We start from the raw sequence: 17,261 nt of genomic DNA, 5'->3' as shown, positions 1-17,261 counted from the left end.
TTCTGAATAATTATTGTACAAAAAGTCGAATGAACGAATATCCTATTTCCCGCCTACTGTACTAAACTGATTCATTTTAAACTCAACGTTTTTAATGCTGTGAATACATGTTTATATATTTTAACTATTTGGATCATTAGAAATAGTTTCAAAGTCGTGAAGAAGGATAAAATATATTCCTCTATAAAGCTTTACGATGAACTAAGTCCACTTCACTTTTTTCACAAACGCCTTACCTTTCAATTTTTCTTTAATTTTACTTATAATATAATGCTGAAATTATCACAGCAGAGAAATATTGCCAAGAAATTGACAAAACGCGCGGGAAACAGCATCGCCTTTGTCAAGCATGGGTAAAAAGTAAGAAGCCGAGTCTTCTTCACGATACGCCAAGCCACATGTCGCAACGCCAACCATGCGGACACTTAATGACTTAAGTCGCATAAATTTGAACCCTGCTTGCCTCATAGCTGATTCTTTTGTCCAGTGTTTGAATTTTTCTTACTCAAGCCATTTTTCCAGTTCCAACTTAACCACACACTCAGGTGCAACTAGTTGTGGTTTGGGTCAGGTTAGGCTAGTTGGCCAGCCTGTTCATTTACTTCTTAACTTCATGTCCCTGTACCGACTTCAAAGCCGGCAACACACCCGTTGCAACGCTACTCGACGCAAATCCAAACTCCAATTTTCCATAAGATTGAATTATCCCCGTGCATATCTGCCAGATGCCAGGCCACGCTGATCTTTGTTGGGTAGCATTGAGTACAGTCGAAGACAAAAGAACCGGACACTCACATTTTTATTCAAACTACATACTTATTTTAATATAAAAATTTAAAAAAAAATTAATTTTAATGGTTTGGTAGAAAATTGTTCAAAACACCGGAATAACTTTATTTAAAACAATTAAATTTAACTAACAATTTATTACATGGTTGTGCTCATAAAATTTTAGTCTATTTTCGTCGATTAAAGTCAGAACAGGACACTCATATTTTTATTCAAACTACATACTTATTTTAATATAGAAATTTAAAAAAAAATTAATTTAAAAATTAATTTTAATGGTTTGGTAGAAAATTGATCAAAACAATGGAATAACATTATTTAAATCAATTAAATTTAACTAACAATTTATTTCATGGTTTTGCTCATAAAATTTTCGTCTACTTTCGTCGAGTAGAGTCAGAACAGGACACTCATATTTTTTGTAGGTTGTTTCAAACTAAGTATATGTAATTTTGTCGTTATGTTAATTACAACATTCCTATTTTAATGTAAATCAAATTAAACAAGATCAAAAATTCATAAGTTTTTATCAAAATTATCAAAAAACTGGAATAATTTTATTCAAAACTATTAAATTTAACTAACAATTTATTTCATGGTTTTGCTCTTAAATTTTTCGTCTATTTTCGTCGAGTAGAGTCAGAACAGGACACTCATATTTTTTGTAGGTTGTTTCAATCTAAGTATATGTAATTTTGTCGTTATGTTAATTACAGCATTCCTATTTTAATGTAAATCAAATTAAACAAGATCAAAAATTCATAAGTTTTTATCAAAATTATCGAAAAACTGGAATAACTTTATTCAAAACTATTAAATTTAACTAACAATTTCTTGCATGGTTGTGTTCAAAATAGTGCATTAAGAACAAAAGAGGCGTTGCGATTGCGATACTGATTGTGATACCCGCTGTGTGATTGTACGTGGCGTGCGCTTGACGTCGCATAGATGTGCACACCATACCAAAACGTGACAAGGCGTCGGGTAGCGTCGCATAGCGTTGCATCGGGTGTATTCCCCGCTTTAGTCATCTTCTGGCTTGTATCATTTATGAGAGAACGTCAGATTGGATAAAAAACATCGACTTAAATGATACAAGCCAGGGGATGACTTATGAATAAAGTCGAAACCGGTCGCCAGAAAAACATCGGTTTTCTTCCAAAAACCCTTACACAGTAGACAGACACACACAAACAAAAACTGAATTATTCCTCGACCCCATACCATCATAAATCCGAAAAAATAAAAACACTTGTTACACGTTGGCAAAGATGTTAAAAATAGTTTTGGCTGCCTTTTCAATGCCTTAATTATTTTTGCCCTAGCCCAATAAATGCAAGGAAGAATAAAGGGTTCGATAAAAGAGCTTACAAATTTATTAGCAAATGGAAAAATACCAGGAATCGGGATGGATCCCCGTTGGCGTGGGATGAGGTCGAACAGGCCGGGATTTTTTCGTTTCATGTATATTTTAAATTATTTTATAGCGGATAATGTCAATCATTGGGGTACAACGGGAGGCTGCGTTCTCCATCGCTCAGGTTTATTTACGTCGGTGCAGTTCACGCAGGACTGTATCGGCGCTGGGTGGGAAGGGGCTCCAGTCCACATTTGATTCACTTCCCCGACGAAAGCCGACCAGTGAAAGAGCCGCTCTCGCTCCGTGTAAAATGTAACTCGCTCCGACTTCGAACACGTCGTTCACCACTTCCATCCGACACGACTTCTTATACTTAAGGTAAAGTTTTTCAATTAAACTTACAATCTTCGTTTTAAGATCCAAATTGATATTTCACATCACGTTCCGAATTTAAAAAAATAAATAAAATTGTGACAAATTTTCAACAACATCGCATGAAATATCGTTAAATTTAGCGCGATGTTCAACATATTTTTGCAACTATTTATGGGAAATAGATTAAAACTCTACCCCTAAAGAAATCGCTCATAAATACTCGATTGGGCACGATTTCCAAAAAAAAAAAAAAAAAAAATAATAAAAAGTTCACGGATAATTTTTTACACATATGACCTTTCGCGATGTTCAATATATTTTTGCAAATATTTATGGGAAATAGATTAAAACTCTACCCCTAAAGAAATCGCTCATAAATACTCGATTGGGCACGATTTCCAAAAAAAAAAAAAAAAAAATACGGATATTATTTATTAAAATTAAATTCACGCTGTTCATACACGTTCAAAATATCGGAACCTCAAAAATAAACGAATCGGCCGCCAACAGGTCCTTAGCCTGAACCAATGTTTGTCTTGTTAACAGTGTTCTAATTTTTTTAAATTTCGTAAACATTCAGAATAAAGCATAACTCAAGATTTGACAAAAAATTTGCTTAACGAAGCTTTTTTGGTTTCTTAATAAGTACACATTCTGATGCCATATAAAAACAATTAACAACAAGCATTTATATAATTTTTACTTTTTTTGAAATAACCTGAATTTTTCGATTTTACAAAATCTTGTCATCTTGCGCCTTTTTGTAGAAAATGAAGAATCAAATTCAAAACATACAACAGTTTATCACACTAACAAGCGGAGACGACGGACGTGGCATTGCCGGTTTTAATTTAAAAAATTGTTTGGGGGGAAACCAATCAGACAATAAAAATATTAGTGTCCAAGGGTTCTTGCTAACGGGACTTAGGAGTCGAGAAAATTCTACCTTTTTGTGCTTTATTTCCTGGTTCGTTTTATATCAGTCCATTTTTAACGGAGGAGAAGAAAATAATAAGAAGGACCGTATTAAAAGAGATTAACTATATAAAAAGCTGGAACAATGAAAACTCGCTTTCAAATCCTATTTTCCAGTAAAGTAGGTCAAAAAATTATTTTAAAAAATTTTGATTAGTTTTAAACACCGATGAAAGCCCAGAAATATGAAAACAAAAAAAAAAAAAAATACATTATTTGGCTGAATTAACCCGGGCGATTTTTTTCTGATATGTTTACATTTTATTTTGGTAAAAACTATCTAGAAAAAATTTAGATCTTGTTTCGCCCTAAGTGAGAGAAATTGTGAATTCAACAAAAACACGTCGGGCTGTTTTATAATTTATACAGATACTTAATTTACCCCATTGCATGTAGTTTTAATAGGCGAAAACCCGTGTAAAGTTTCACGTGGGTCATAAAAGTCGTTTCAAAGTTATGATTGTTTTTGTCCTTTTCGGTAAACATAGTTTCTTCGTGCTTCATCAACAACTCATGAATACAAATATTTGGATAGGTCGAAAAATAATTGCGTCACTCATAATTTTTGCCTTAAAAAAATCAAGAAAATAGTCATAACTTTTAAATGACCCCTTTGTTCTATTGGAAACTTTACACGGATTTATAATCCGATGATTTACACGTAATGGCACAAATTTCATATATATACATAATTTTTACCTACTTTATTGGAAACGATAGTTCATAGTTGTAACTTCTTATATGTTTAATCTCATTTAAACGGTCCTGCTTATTATTTTCTAATCCCAGGTTAAAATTCAACTGACATGAAATACTCTGGAAATAAAAGTGGAACAGAGGCCGGTTTTTCTCCGCTTCTAGGTCCATTAGCAAGAACCAACCCTTGGACACTAATATTTTAATATTTTTATTGTCTGATGTTTTCTAAACTTCTTAAACGAATCCTAATTATTTTTTAAATAGTTTTAATTGTACTTTTCATATATTTAACCTTTTTTGATACGATCTACCTTACTATTTTCTAACCAAAAAAATCTATTAATACATTTTAATAATTTTGAAATAAATGAATAATAAAGAGAGAAAAATGTTTATTGAAAGTGGATAAATCACTTTTAAAAACTTTTTTAATGGTTTTTAGTTCCCATTAGCAAGAACGCAAATATTTTTTGACCTTGTCTCCACAAAAAAAGTTTCATTAAAATCCGTTATCCCATGTCTGTATACTACGCTTGTTAGCGAGATTTTCATTTTTTGTTTTGAATTTGAATCTTATATCAAAAGAACGTAAATATATTTATAATTTACATTTTGAAACAGAGGTTCAAGAGGGCTTTATCGTTTTGATAAGTTTTATTTAAATGAATATAACGTACGTCGCAAGAAGGTTTATGGTAAAATATTCAAACAATGACAACATAAAGCATAAAAATCGTTTTAAAAAAGTCAATACATTGGATGAAACAATATCCTTAATTTGAGTGAATGTATATATTAGCGTGTGTGTGGTGATTAGTGACCGTTAGTCGATGATTATTCGTAAATCGTGAGATGCGGTCTGGTGTGAAGTAGGTTTTAGAAAAACATTTTCTTTATGGTGCCAACGTTTCGATCTTTATTGAGATCATCTTAAGAGCCTGGGATTTACAAACATTGTTTAAATTTAGCAAATGCAAATAGGATGTGGAAAACAATGAATTTATACGTACGTATTAGCGTACATGTGTGGGTGTGTATGTGATGGGATATCGAGTACCCACAGACACACTAAAGTAGTCTTGGTTATTTAGTTTTATTTATATTTGCAGTTTGACAGGGGGTAGTCACTGGCGTTATATCAAAAACCCTGGTGACTATCCGATTATGTGAGTGTTTCTATTTGAGCGAGTGGTTGTGTGTATAAACAACGTCTGTGTGGAATATGGAATCCCCAAAGGCCAGTCATATTATGCTAATTTAGGATAGTGAACGCGTGATTTTTATTTAATGTTTTGATACGTCAATGACGGGAAGACGTCACGGTGAACCTCCAAATCTTAGATTAGATAATCGTTTTAATAGTATGAATGTGTATTTTAATTGAATTAGGACATTTTAATAGCGTGTGGAAAGGTAAAACCTAAAACATAGAGGTTATAAAAAAAAAATTGCGAGCTTGACAAAACATGAGAAGCCGGCAATAGCTATAGCTGGCCAAAAACAGTTAGTGGACGTTTTAATAAATTTTTTGACGATATAAATAATAAAAAGGGGGTCCGCGATAGCCGAGCGGTTATGGTGGACTCGTATTTGCCACGCCAGTGGTCTTAGTTTCGAATCCCGCCAGAGCCCATGGAGTTTTAATTTGTGAATAAGATGGAGTATTATAAATAGGTTCGACACCCCCTTCTGCCACACCCAACGCATCGTTGGACGTTAAGGGTACTTAACCTGGATGACAGGAATTACTTTACTAGAACTGATTATTTGGAGATCGTGAGATGCGGTCTGGTGTAACGAAGGTTTTAGAAAAAACATTTTCTTTATCGTGCCCACGTTTCGATCTTTATTAAGATCATCTTCAGGGCCTAGGATTTACAAACATTGTTTACATATTACAATTACATTTTGGATGTGGAAACGTGAATTTATACAATGCAAAATATATTTTATATATTCAATAAAAGTATTTCTACTCACTCAAAGTGTTTGTCTTCTGTGTAATTGTGTCATTCTTGCGTGTCGTGTCGAGAGTGCCAGTGAGATTTTGCTGTTTTATGTTTATATACGTTGGATTTTGAAGGAGTGGGTATAGAAGTCGGTATAGAAAAGACATTTATGTATAAGGCGTCGACTTCTTTGAGGTGAAAAGAGCCGACGAAGGGAAACAATGTGTTGGTAATGGTTCAGGCAGATTATCCTTTCAGGATTATATAGAAAGGGATAAATAGGAAAAGGAAAGCTGAATTGTTGGGAAATTAGACTATGTAAAAAATATCTGATGTGTGGAATGTAATGACGATATAGGTATGTTATCTGTATTGAATTTGATTAATGATATTGGCGTAGCTGCGACTGAGTTTACATGTCTGTTCTGTAATCGATGCTGTGTTTATCTCTGTTGATATAAATCATTTTATATTTTTTTATATAAGGACTCGGCTTCTTTGAGGTGAAAGGAGCCGACGCTGGGAAAAAATGGATAATGGTTCGGCCTGATTATCCTTTCAGGATTATATAGACGGAAATAATTAGGGAAAGGAAAGCCAAATTGTTGAAAAATTAGACTATGTAGAAATGTTTGATGTGTGGAATGTAACGATTGTTTTATATGTTTTGTGTGATATGATGATGATATATGTATGTTATCGATGAATGTGATTAATGATATTAGCGTAGCTGCGACTGAGTTTACATGTCTGTTCTGTAATTGATGCTGTGTTTATCTCTCTTGATGTAAACCATTTCTAAAAAGTTACGTTATTGTTTGTTTTTTTCTGTGTGTAATATTTTTGGATAGTTGAAGTTGAAATTAGGTTGGTGTTCAAAATCGTGGGTAGCCAGTGCTGTAGGATTTTGTTTGGGTTTTTTGCAATCATAGATATGTTGCTTTACTCTGTTATCTAGATGTTGGGATGTAATACCGATGTAAGTGTAAGTTGCCGGACTTGAACAATAAACGTAATTTCTTAGAAATGGTTTATATCAACCGAGATAAACACAGCATCAATTACAGAACAGATAGATGTAAACTCAGTCGCAGCTACGCCAATATCATTAATCAAATTCAATACAGATAACATACCTATATCATCACATTACATTCCACACATCAGATATTTTTTACATAGTCTAATTTCCCAACAATTCAGCTTTCCTTTTCCTATTTATCCCTTTCTATATAATCCTGAAAGGATAATCTGCCTGAACCATTACCAACACATTGTTTCCCTTCGTCGGCTCCTTTCACCTCAAAGAAGTCGACGCCTTATACATAAATGTCTTTTCTATACCGACTTCTATACCCACTCCTTCAAAATCCAACGTATATAAACATAAAACAGCAAAATCTCACTGGCACTCTCGACACGACCCGCAAGAATGGCACAATTACACAGAAGACAAACACTTTGAGTGAGTAGAATACTTTGATTGAATATATAAAATATATTTTGCATTGAATAAATTCACTTTTCCAAATCCAAAGTAATTGTAATATGTAAACAATGTTTGTAAATCCCAGGCTCTGAGGATGATCTCAATAAAGAACGAAACGTTGGAACTATAAAGAAAATGTTTTTTTGAAACCTACATCACACCAGACCGCATCTCACGATTTCTAAATAGATATCGATTAACGGTCACTAATCACCACACATATAAAAACCATTACATTCTACACATCAAATATTTCTACATAGTCTAATTCTTCAACAATTTGGCTTTCCTTTCCCTAATAATTCCCGTCTATATAATCCTGAAAGGATAAGCAGGCCGAACCATTACCCATTTTTTCCCATTGTCAGCTCCTTTCATCTCCAAGAAACCGACTCCTCATATAAAAATGTCTTTCTATCCCCACTTCATACCCCACCTCTTCAAAATCCAACGTATATAAACATAAATCATCAATATCTCACTGGCACATGTACACGGAGAACAAACACTTTGGTTGAGTACAAATACTCTGATTGATTCTAAAATTTCTAGCATTGTATAAATTCATTTTTCCCCACATCCTACATGTATTTGTAAAATTTAAACAATGTTTATAAATCCCAGGCCCTGAAGATGAACTTAATAAAGATCGAAACGTTGGCACGATAAAGAAAATGTTTTTCTAAAACCTACGTCATACCAGATCGCATCTCACGATTTCCGAATAATCATTAACTATCGGTCACTAAACATCACACATTTTACTATCACTGCTTTGAGGTGACGATAAATACAGTTTATTCTGCAAACTATGACCTCTTTTTAAAATTTTTGTATACTTGTGACATTTTCACATTGGCACATTTACATACGGCAATGCAGGTGTAATTCAACGAACCCGTTTTCCTTATATTGAAATATATTCGAGATATCAATCAGATGAAGTTATCGCTTAACGTGAAATTGAACAGCACGGCTACGTACTATTATGCCATTATAGGCGATTACCCTGCAATAAGATGAATGCGTTTTATCGGGCCCGAGAGCTTAGTTCTGATTCGATAAATGGTAGCACCGGTTGAATGTAAGGCGGCTGAAGGCGATATAGCTCCATTTTCCAGAATGCGTTTCATTAACACAGACCCGGTCTTTGCGATATTAATTCCTTAGTCTGCCAATTTAATCCCGGGCAAATTTAATCTCTTCCTGCATAATAAATATTATTGATATTAAGTTGGCCTTTAATATCATTTAAAATTAAGGAAATACACGCGTGTTTACAAGTCAGCAGTAAATTGAGCCTCTTAACTCTGAATGCCCTCTAGTTTTCGAAACTCGGCCAAATGATTTCTTCCCACACGCAATCTAATATATGTGCCTGTTTTTACGACTTTCTTTTACTGACGTTTAACTTCCAATAATAACATTCTTAATATTTTAGGGTTTTTAACTTGTCTTCCTGAACCAATATTTCTGAAATTTGTTACAAGATATAAAGTCATCTGTTAATTATTTTTAAATCAATTATATGAATTAATTATAAATTATATTCATTAGATTTCGTGGTCCGATTAACGAAATAACATCTTTCAATTAATTAATCTTTATGTAAGGTATAGGTTAAGATAAAAAAGTCAGTGTCACGAGCGTACTCCTTGTACCCATAATTGTTAGTTATTTATTAAAATATTGTATATATCTTTATTAGAAAGTGTATTCAAAAGGATTAACCAGCAAGGGGGAGACCTATTAAATTAGGTAAATTCATAATAAGAAAAATATTTCCCTCCTTCCTTGGGTCTTCCCTTACAGGGCAAGGTCGAAGGAAGCCGTTAAGCACAATAACATCTCCTAAACTTGCATCCCATTTGAATTAGTTTAGTGGCCGTGGTCCGCCGGTATAGGGTCTCCCTTACGTACAGCGGGGAGGTGGATGGGTAAAAAAAAGAGCGTGATTCGAACCCACGACCTTTCGGCTAAATACGCCGCTACTCTACCACTTGAACTCACCCACCCTGGGAGTCGTAGTCCACTATATGTGGACCTGCGGCAACGACGAGTGGTATAGTGTGGTTTGAGGCTCGAAACCCCGAAACGGCTCACCTTGTGTTCTCATCCACGGCCCTTTTCTCAATCCGAGTNATCCGGACTGGACAAGCGGAGAGCGAGGCTGTCTTGGCCCTTAAGGGCTGGGGTGCCTCTACACCATTCCGTCGTATACGGAGGTGCGTCAGCTCTCATCTTGAGAATCAAAACGTCCGATAAGGCCGAATAGGCCAGGTACAGACGCTAAAGATCCTCTTGTCTTGTTGTCGAAGAGTTCTACCACTTGAACTGCCGTGACTTCGATCCACTCGAACACCAACTTCCCACTTCAACCCAACCTTTCGAATTTTTCCTCCTTTTTGTCATTTTTCATACCTTACTTAAAGATTATAAATTATATTGATTATTTAAAGGGTTGTCAGGAATGATTCGCGTTGAAAGGTGTTGGACTAGAGTGTAGGGATGAAGTTTGAGGTGTTATGGATGCGTCCATATCGACTTCTTCCGGTTTCGCTGATCAACAGGATTTGAATGTCTGTGTGGATAGTAAAGTTGGATAGGAAGTAGGGAGCCGGGCAATGATTCGAAGGATTTTTGACTGAACTGTCTGGATTCTTTGAAGATCCCTAGAGCCGCTAGAATTGCTCCACAGCTCAATTTCGTACGTCTAAATTGATTGTAGTAATGATATGTAGATGATTCGTTTATTTTTTATTGCGAGTTTCGATCTGTTGAGTAGACTTTTGAGTACCTTATGTCTGTCCAGTTCTTTTCTTTTGAGTCGAAAGTAGGGTTCCAAGTAAGTCTTTTGTCGAATGTCCCAAAAACGGACGACAGTTGCTGAGAAAGAAACAGAGTTGAGAGATTGGGTGAGGTGATACGGCAAAAGTTAAAGGTTATTTGCTGGGATTTGGTTTCATTGAGTTTAATTCTTCATTTTTTTAACCATTCTGTCAAACAGAAGATAGTGTTCTGGAGGTTTCTGAAGGCTACTACTGGGACCGAGCCTGCATATGTGAGGAGTACTGTCACCGCCATTAGCAAACCCGGATGACGAACGCGATCGATTGCCTAAGGTGTAATAAAGCACACGAGCATGCGATGATAACTACCACCCTGCGACACTGACGAAGAGCAGGGTGAATCTATATTTACGATAGTTTTTTCTTTAGTCTATTGTTTAAAGGCAAAATGTCTAAACGCCTCTGAAATATCAAACGGGACGGATGAAGAAAAGAATGAATCTTACGTTTTCTTGCAGTGTTTTCGACGTTGATTAAACTTAGCCATAAAATAAACAATTATTAAATAACAAATTCATGTAACATATTAAAAAGTGATTTGACCAGGTGAAATCAAATTAGAAGGTTGTGTATTATTGTAGAAAAAGGCTCTATGGTAGCAAGGGGGAAGAAACCCAACGCCGTTATTTCAGTATTATTGGAAACTAATTTCTTCCCAGCCGTTTTTCACCGCAGAGGGAGGTCAGGCAGCATTTTCCCCTAATGGATATCTAATAGCATGTACGTATTCATGTAAATATGTATATAATGGATTTTTTTATCGCTATTCCAATCTACTCATAAAATTTCAGATATCAAGATGGTAATTAATGCTGTTTTCCTGGAGAAACGAAACATTCTGACAAATTAAACTGATTAATGTCAACCTTACGAAAAAAATTCAATGATCATTAGAACATTCGATGACTTGTTTTTCATCCATTGTTTCCACGTCAGATCATTCTATAGCAAACCTTTACTTGCAAATGAAATAAATGTCCATCATTTATATGAAAATTAAAATATTTGCTCTTAAGTGTGTAAAACCTGTAAAACTTTGCAAATATTAGGGGTATTCATGTTTGTAAGAGGTTAAGTTGTGTTGACTCGAATAGAGAAATGTCCAGAAAGATCGTGAACGCCCCTTCTTTTCTTAGCAGGTTAAACGTTAATATTTTCGCAATGCTGCGCGTGGCGACTGGTAGAACCAGAAATAAAGCTATGACAGTCCTGTATTTCCGCCGGGCTCTCCTAGTTTTGGTAGTTTTGCGCCTTTTTCTTCCATTTGGTTTCCCAAGAGGCGCTCTTTTTTTTCTGTTTTGCTACTTGAAAGTTTCGGGCCTTTCGTTTGCGTGTTGATTGATTTCCTACGTAAGATCTGCTGCTTTTCTTGGGTTCTTGGGTACGGAGAGGTAGTGTCTCTCCCATTCTTCTGTGGACTGAACGTCCGTTTGAAGGTTTGTCTGTTAGTTTTTGAAGCAGTGATGTTCTGTTTCAGGTTCGTTTGAATATCCTTTACTTTACTCATAAGATTCCCACGAGTAGCTAAGTTACTAAATGGTAAACTCCATCGGAACACCGTTTGATAGAGTAAGGTTACTCTCTGAGGTCGCCCGGTATCAAGACCCCGGCAGCCAACGAGTAACTCGGCACGGTTCGCATAACACCTTTGATTACGACAGATGCTCTTTTCTGTCTGGCTCAAGACTCTGTGTATGTTAGGACATTGTTTCGCGAGGAGTGGTTTGGGAAATTGAATACCTCGGTTAAAGTGTAGGGCACCAGAGCCCCTTTTGCCTATTCGCACAGTGCCACGGTGTGGATGATCAATTATGAATCATCCCGTCAGGCCGGCGACGAACGTTTCCTGGGGTTCACTACTAAGAAGCGGGGTTGGTTTTGGAACCCCAACATAGGTCTTATTTTTAATCCCTTGATGGTTCCTCGTTTTTGGCACTTTGGTATAGCACAAAATGGTTCAGAGACGATAGTGTCTTCATGGAACTTTCCATGTCCGATTTAACGTTACCACCAGTGCCCTCGGCACCCCAGACAACTGTAATTTTGTTGTTTTCCCCAATGCCTCACATGGCCAGTGTAAGCCCAAACGACTATGGACTTCACCACCTACACTATTCTTCTGTTAACGATACCTAGTATTTTAATCTCCTTGGCAAAGTGTTCAAAAGCTACAGACACGGCATGAAAAACAGCGACATATTGCCCAAGGCTTATATGAATTCAATCCTTGATTTTTTTTTGTATAAATGCCAGCTCCGGGACTATGCTTGGATTTGAAGTATTCTGTATACCAGATATCGTAGGTATTAACTGGGATCCCTTTTTCCAAAATACCAGGTATTTTAAGTTGACATTTTTGTAAACTCTGAATTTATGGTTCATGGCATCAACAGGCATAACCATCTATTACATATCTCGATATTCTACGTTCGAGTTCAAGTGTATATATAATTAAATTGTGGATAGTTGTAGGTTCTGCAAACTATGCCAGCACTATTTTCCCGTTAGTTTCTTCTAGAATTTCATTTCTTCGAATTCATCTAAACTTGTAAAATTACAATTGAACATAACTCGGGGATTTATTCTTCGTATTTTCCAACATGATATATTTATTTTCCGGCCCCCTGGGTTCATTCTTACAGAATACACCGTAATTTAAATGAAAATTTGTCAATGGATGCAACTCAAAATCGATGACTTTTAACAGTGTGTGACAGTATTTTACATTCACCGTTAGGATTAGAACCCCACGAGAGCTATCATTTCCCCTTGTCAATTTCAACATTTACATCATCCGTTTCCGGGCAAAGTATATTTGCGAAGTCAAAATGTATGCCATCCCCAACGAAATAGAATGGAATTTATCATTATTTTTTAAAAATCATAACCTGTTATGACTTTTTCACTGAACACTGCGGGGTTAAACGAGGGTTTTCGTAATCCTACTCTGAGAGTAAGGGTAGTAACACAAATTAATGTCGGTCCAAACCAATATTTTAACCTACTTTGTTACATCGTTCCGTAACGAATTATGTATTTCATTTCTCAACTCATCCTAAGGCTAGTTGCGAAATACAATTTTGAGGTTGTGACCGAGTGAGGTTGCAAACAAGATTAAATTTTTTGTTTTAAAATTATAGATGGTAAAACATATTTCGATTTCCTGGACAATGTTTTATTTTTTTAAGGTTCTTCTTTTTCTCGAAGTATTTCAGGGTTTTATTAATTTAAATCTGATTTCTCTCAGTTAGAGTAAGACAAAACTTAAACTTTATTGATATTAACCTAACCAAGAAATATTCAGCAGTACATCGGTTATATTAACGATGAATTTCAATTAAACCGTGAGGAGTTGTGAATTTTTAATAGAAACTTGGGATATTAGAGACAAAACTTACCTCCGGCTAATCCAGCCAAATATGCCTATTTTTCATTTTCTAAAAAACTTCTGATATAAGGTACTTTTATCTGCCTATTCTTGTTGTGTTCGTCTTTGCCGATCATTTTTGTCTTGCTTTTCTAGTTGCGCTGGACATTATCAATCATTTTTATTTGTTTATCCTCGCTGGGCTAGCCATTACCGACATTAGTCAATTAGTCAGAGAACACATCCAAAATCACCAAAACCTAGGGAAACACAACAGCATGATGATATCACGTGCACCAGGCCAAAACGCGAACAAAAGGCAGTCACACTGTCCAGAAAACGATCTACGAAGCCAAATATAGACCCTGAACACATTCTTTGGTCGACAAAAACAAACATAGAATCCTCCATCTCATAATGAATCCATGCATTCAAAAAAAGACAAAAAGAGAGGTGGATAAACTCTAGATGTTAGACGCAGAAACTGTATGGTAAGACTGGAAAACTCACTGCAACAGATAGAGAGGGCTAAACTCATAGGAGTGGTAGCACCGGTCACTGGCATCTGAGAAAACAAACACATAACATTGGAATATTCAATGATGACCAACGAAGAGGACGAATCAGCCATCCATGCTTCTAATGCGAAGCATCCTCTCAATGGAGACATAATCTGGCATACAAAGAAAAATCAATTGCAGCAATAACCGTCAATGATCTAACTCCTTCTGGGAAGGATTGAGTCCATTAATCTGAACTAAGGAACTAAGAAGGTAAAATACAAGACGGACGAGGTGCTTGGGAACAAAACAACCCCTTCCTCCTAGTGTACATCAACTTCACCATCAACAGTTGACAAAATAATTATGTAATTTATAGTGCCACTGCATTGTGGGCATCATTGTATCCCGCTTGGGAAGAAAGAATGCTGCTCGGAATTTGTTTTCGATATACAATAGGCTTTCAATCGAGTCTGAAACCCGGGTTTGCTCTGCAAAACTCAAGGTCATCACTATCTCAACCTTAAATACTACCTGGCCGACAGGTACTTTAGAGTATGGGTCGGATCCTCATTAGGATCCATTGTGGTGGACGCTGGAGTTCCTCAGAGTTCCGTCCTCAGTCAGCAAGTGTACTCTGTTACTGCTGATAGCCTTCACATCCCTACACAACTGACGCCCAGTCGTAGTTAATGGGCCCATAAAAATTCCCTAGTCCTCAATCCGTCCAAATCTACCGTCATATTATCAGGTCCAGGCAACTCCTCAATTCCCTCCCCAGCATCCCACTTCTCATGCTAAATAACCATCCCATCCCCTTCTGCTCTTCGGTTAAAAACCTAGTAGTAATCTTTGACTAAAACCTTTCCTGGCATTCTCACATGTCCCAATTTCCCGCCATTCCATTGCCTCCCTCAGCCTGTTTCGTCAGTCCTGGTATCTCTGAGTTGGTACCCGCAAACTCCTTGTATCTTCCCTTATACTCCCCTTCTTCGATTATAGCTGTTTGGCATACGGTGGTCTNCCTGATCCGGTTCCTTCATTTGCTTTGTAGCCATCTGTATACCATATCATTGTATCTTTCCGGTTTCCGGGGTCATGTAGTCAGTGTTCAGTTTAAGGCTGGATATCTGGATTTCGTCGTGTATCCGAAGTGTTTAGTTCCCATCCAGTTTGGTTGCTTCTCAACTCTAATTGAGCTTTTACCCCTGGTACAAATATGTCCAATGGAGGACGGTGTCATCATTACCATCAAGTTTATTTTAAAAGAACCTTTACCAAAACTGGCATACTCAATTCTTCAGTTAGAGACGACTAAAATGAGAGATAAGATATATCATTAATATGTGAGAACACACCTAAAACATATGTGTATATTTAACAATATAACTATTTGTAGGCTATGCAATGAGGAGGAAGAAACAGCCAACCATATTAACCATAATTTAAGAAACAATTGAGGTGGTTTCAATTAATTAAAAATATGAAACATGTCTTCAACCTGTCAAAAACCCCGCCGTCGAACTATTAGGTCAAATCTTTAATTTTCATAACAGGTTTCACTTTCGTGATTGATTGCCTAGCGAAATGACCTCGACATTGTCAATCAATCCCGCTTTATTGGAAAACAGATGCCAAAGTGTAAAAGAAGGCGTTTCCATTTGAATTTTTGAACATCCGAGGGTAGTCGTTTATTCTACGTTTCAAATGGCGGAACGCATGTCTGTTTTTACCTTGAAATAAAATGCAAACAGAGGGATACTTCTCTCATGGTGAATAAGGCATGTGCTCCAGAATTTATACAAGGCTAGGTTTTCGGCCGGGTCAGATTTTTGCGACAACGGATGTCCGAGTGGGGTAAAAACAACCCCGTTAGCGGGAAAAAATGATCTTCATTTTCCCTCTCGTTTATCATCAGGCCAATTGATGAAATCTCCCAATTTATTATCAATCTGAGACACACGCTTGTTTTAATTAATAGAAAATAAAAAACATTATATTGTGATTATGATAAATGGTATAATAAATATAATTGCCATAAATTAAAAATAAATATAATTGAATAATTAAAACATTAATACCATTACGATAAATTCTGATGTTTTCTTGGTTTATTGGCAAGTCCTTTTGGTCGGCTGTACAAAGTGACACCTCCTCGGAAAGAAAATGGCTGGACTAAAATACACAACCAAAACACAAGACAAATACATAAAAGAAATAAACACTGTAAAAATTTATAGGGCGCGTAATGAAAGGATACAATACAAATACAATCAAGAAGATAATATACAAAACGACATCACCATATCAGACTCTGAATGGATCACATTCAACACATGGGGAAAGAAACTTACAAAAAGGGAAATATATATAGTTATTATTAAGGCTGTGATTTATATGCAATAAAAACAGACAAATATGCACATATATATGTAAATCTATTTGGACAAACATGCAACTTTAAGCTGAAAATATGCGAAAACTACCATGAGAAAAAATAAGCAAATCTCAAATTAAAGCACATAACTTTATTTAAAAGAGAAACAGTGACAAGAGGAACACCACATGACGAATATTAAAACACAAAAACGAATTAAAAAAAAAATCTAGGTAAGATTTCCTTAGGGTACTTTCGTTGGGTATGGTTTTCCATGGGTATTTATCAAAAAAACACCTTGAATTCAGGGTGGCTTAGTTTATGGACATGGGTATGTCAACTCTATCTAAAGCACGACATAAATCGGTATCAAAAACGGACCCAGCATTTGTGGCAGCTTGTGTCACAAAAGTTTGTTGAAATTTAGACTTCCTACCATTGTTTTCCTTGTGTTTTGCTGTCTTTTGCTGTGTTACCAGAAAACATGTAGCTGTCGATACAAGTTTATCACAACAAACACAGTATGAAACGT

General features: G+C 35.9%; 1 protein-coding gene across 1 annotated transcript in view; it reads left to right on the top strand.

Annotated features, from left to right (window-relative positions):
* The first annotated feature begins 2,362 nt into the window (after positions 1-2,362).
* Positions 2,363-17,261, top strand: part of LOC106670715 (Down syndrome cell adhesion molecule-like protein Dscam2) — a 548,059-nt gene continuing 533,160 nt past the window's right edge. The window contains exon 1 of the mRNA XM_014401282.2: positions 2,363-2,527. The gene's annotated coding sequence lies outside the window, so the exon portion shown is untranslated. The remainder of the gene's footprint in view (positions 2,528-17,261) is intronic.

Source organism: Cimex lectularius, unplaced genomic scaffold, assembly GCF_000648675.2.
Source record: "Cimex lectularius strain Harlan isolate CLEC.00 unplaced genomic scaffold, Clec_2.1 scaffold107, whole genome shotgun sequence".
Lineage (NCBI taxonomy): Eukaryota > Metazoa > Arthropoda > Insecta > Hemiptera > Cimicidae > Cimex > Cimex lectularius.
The sequence above is the reverse complement of the archived record's forward strand: the minus strand, read 5'-3'. Positions and strand labels throughout refer to the sequence as shown.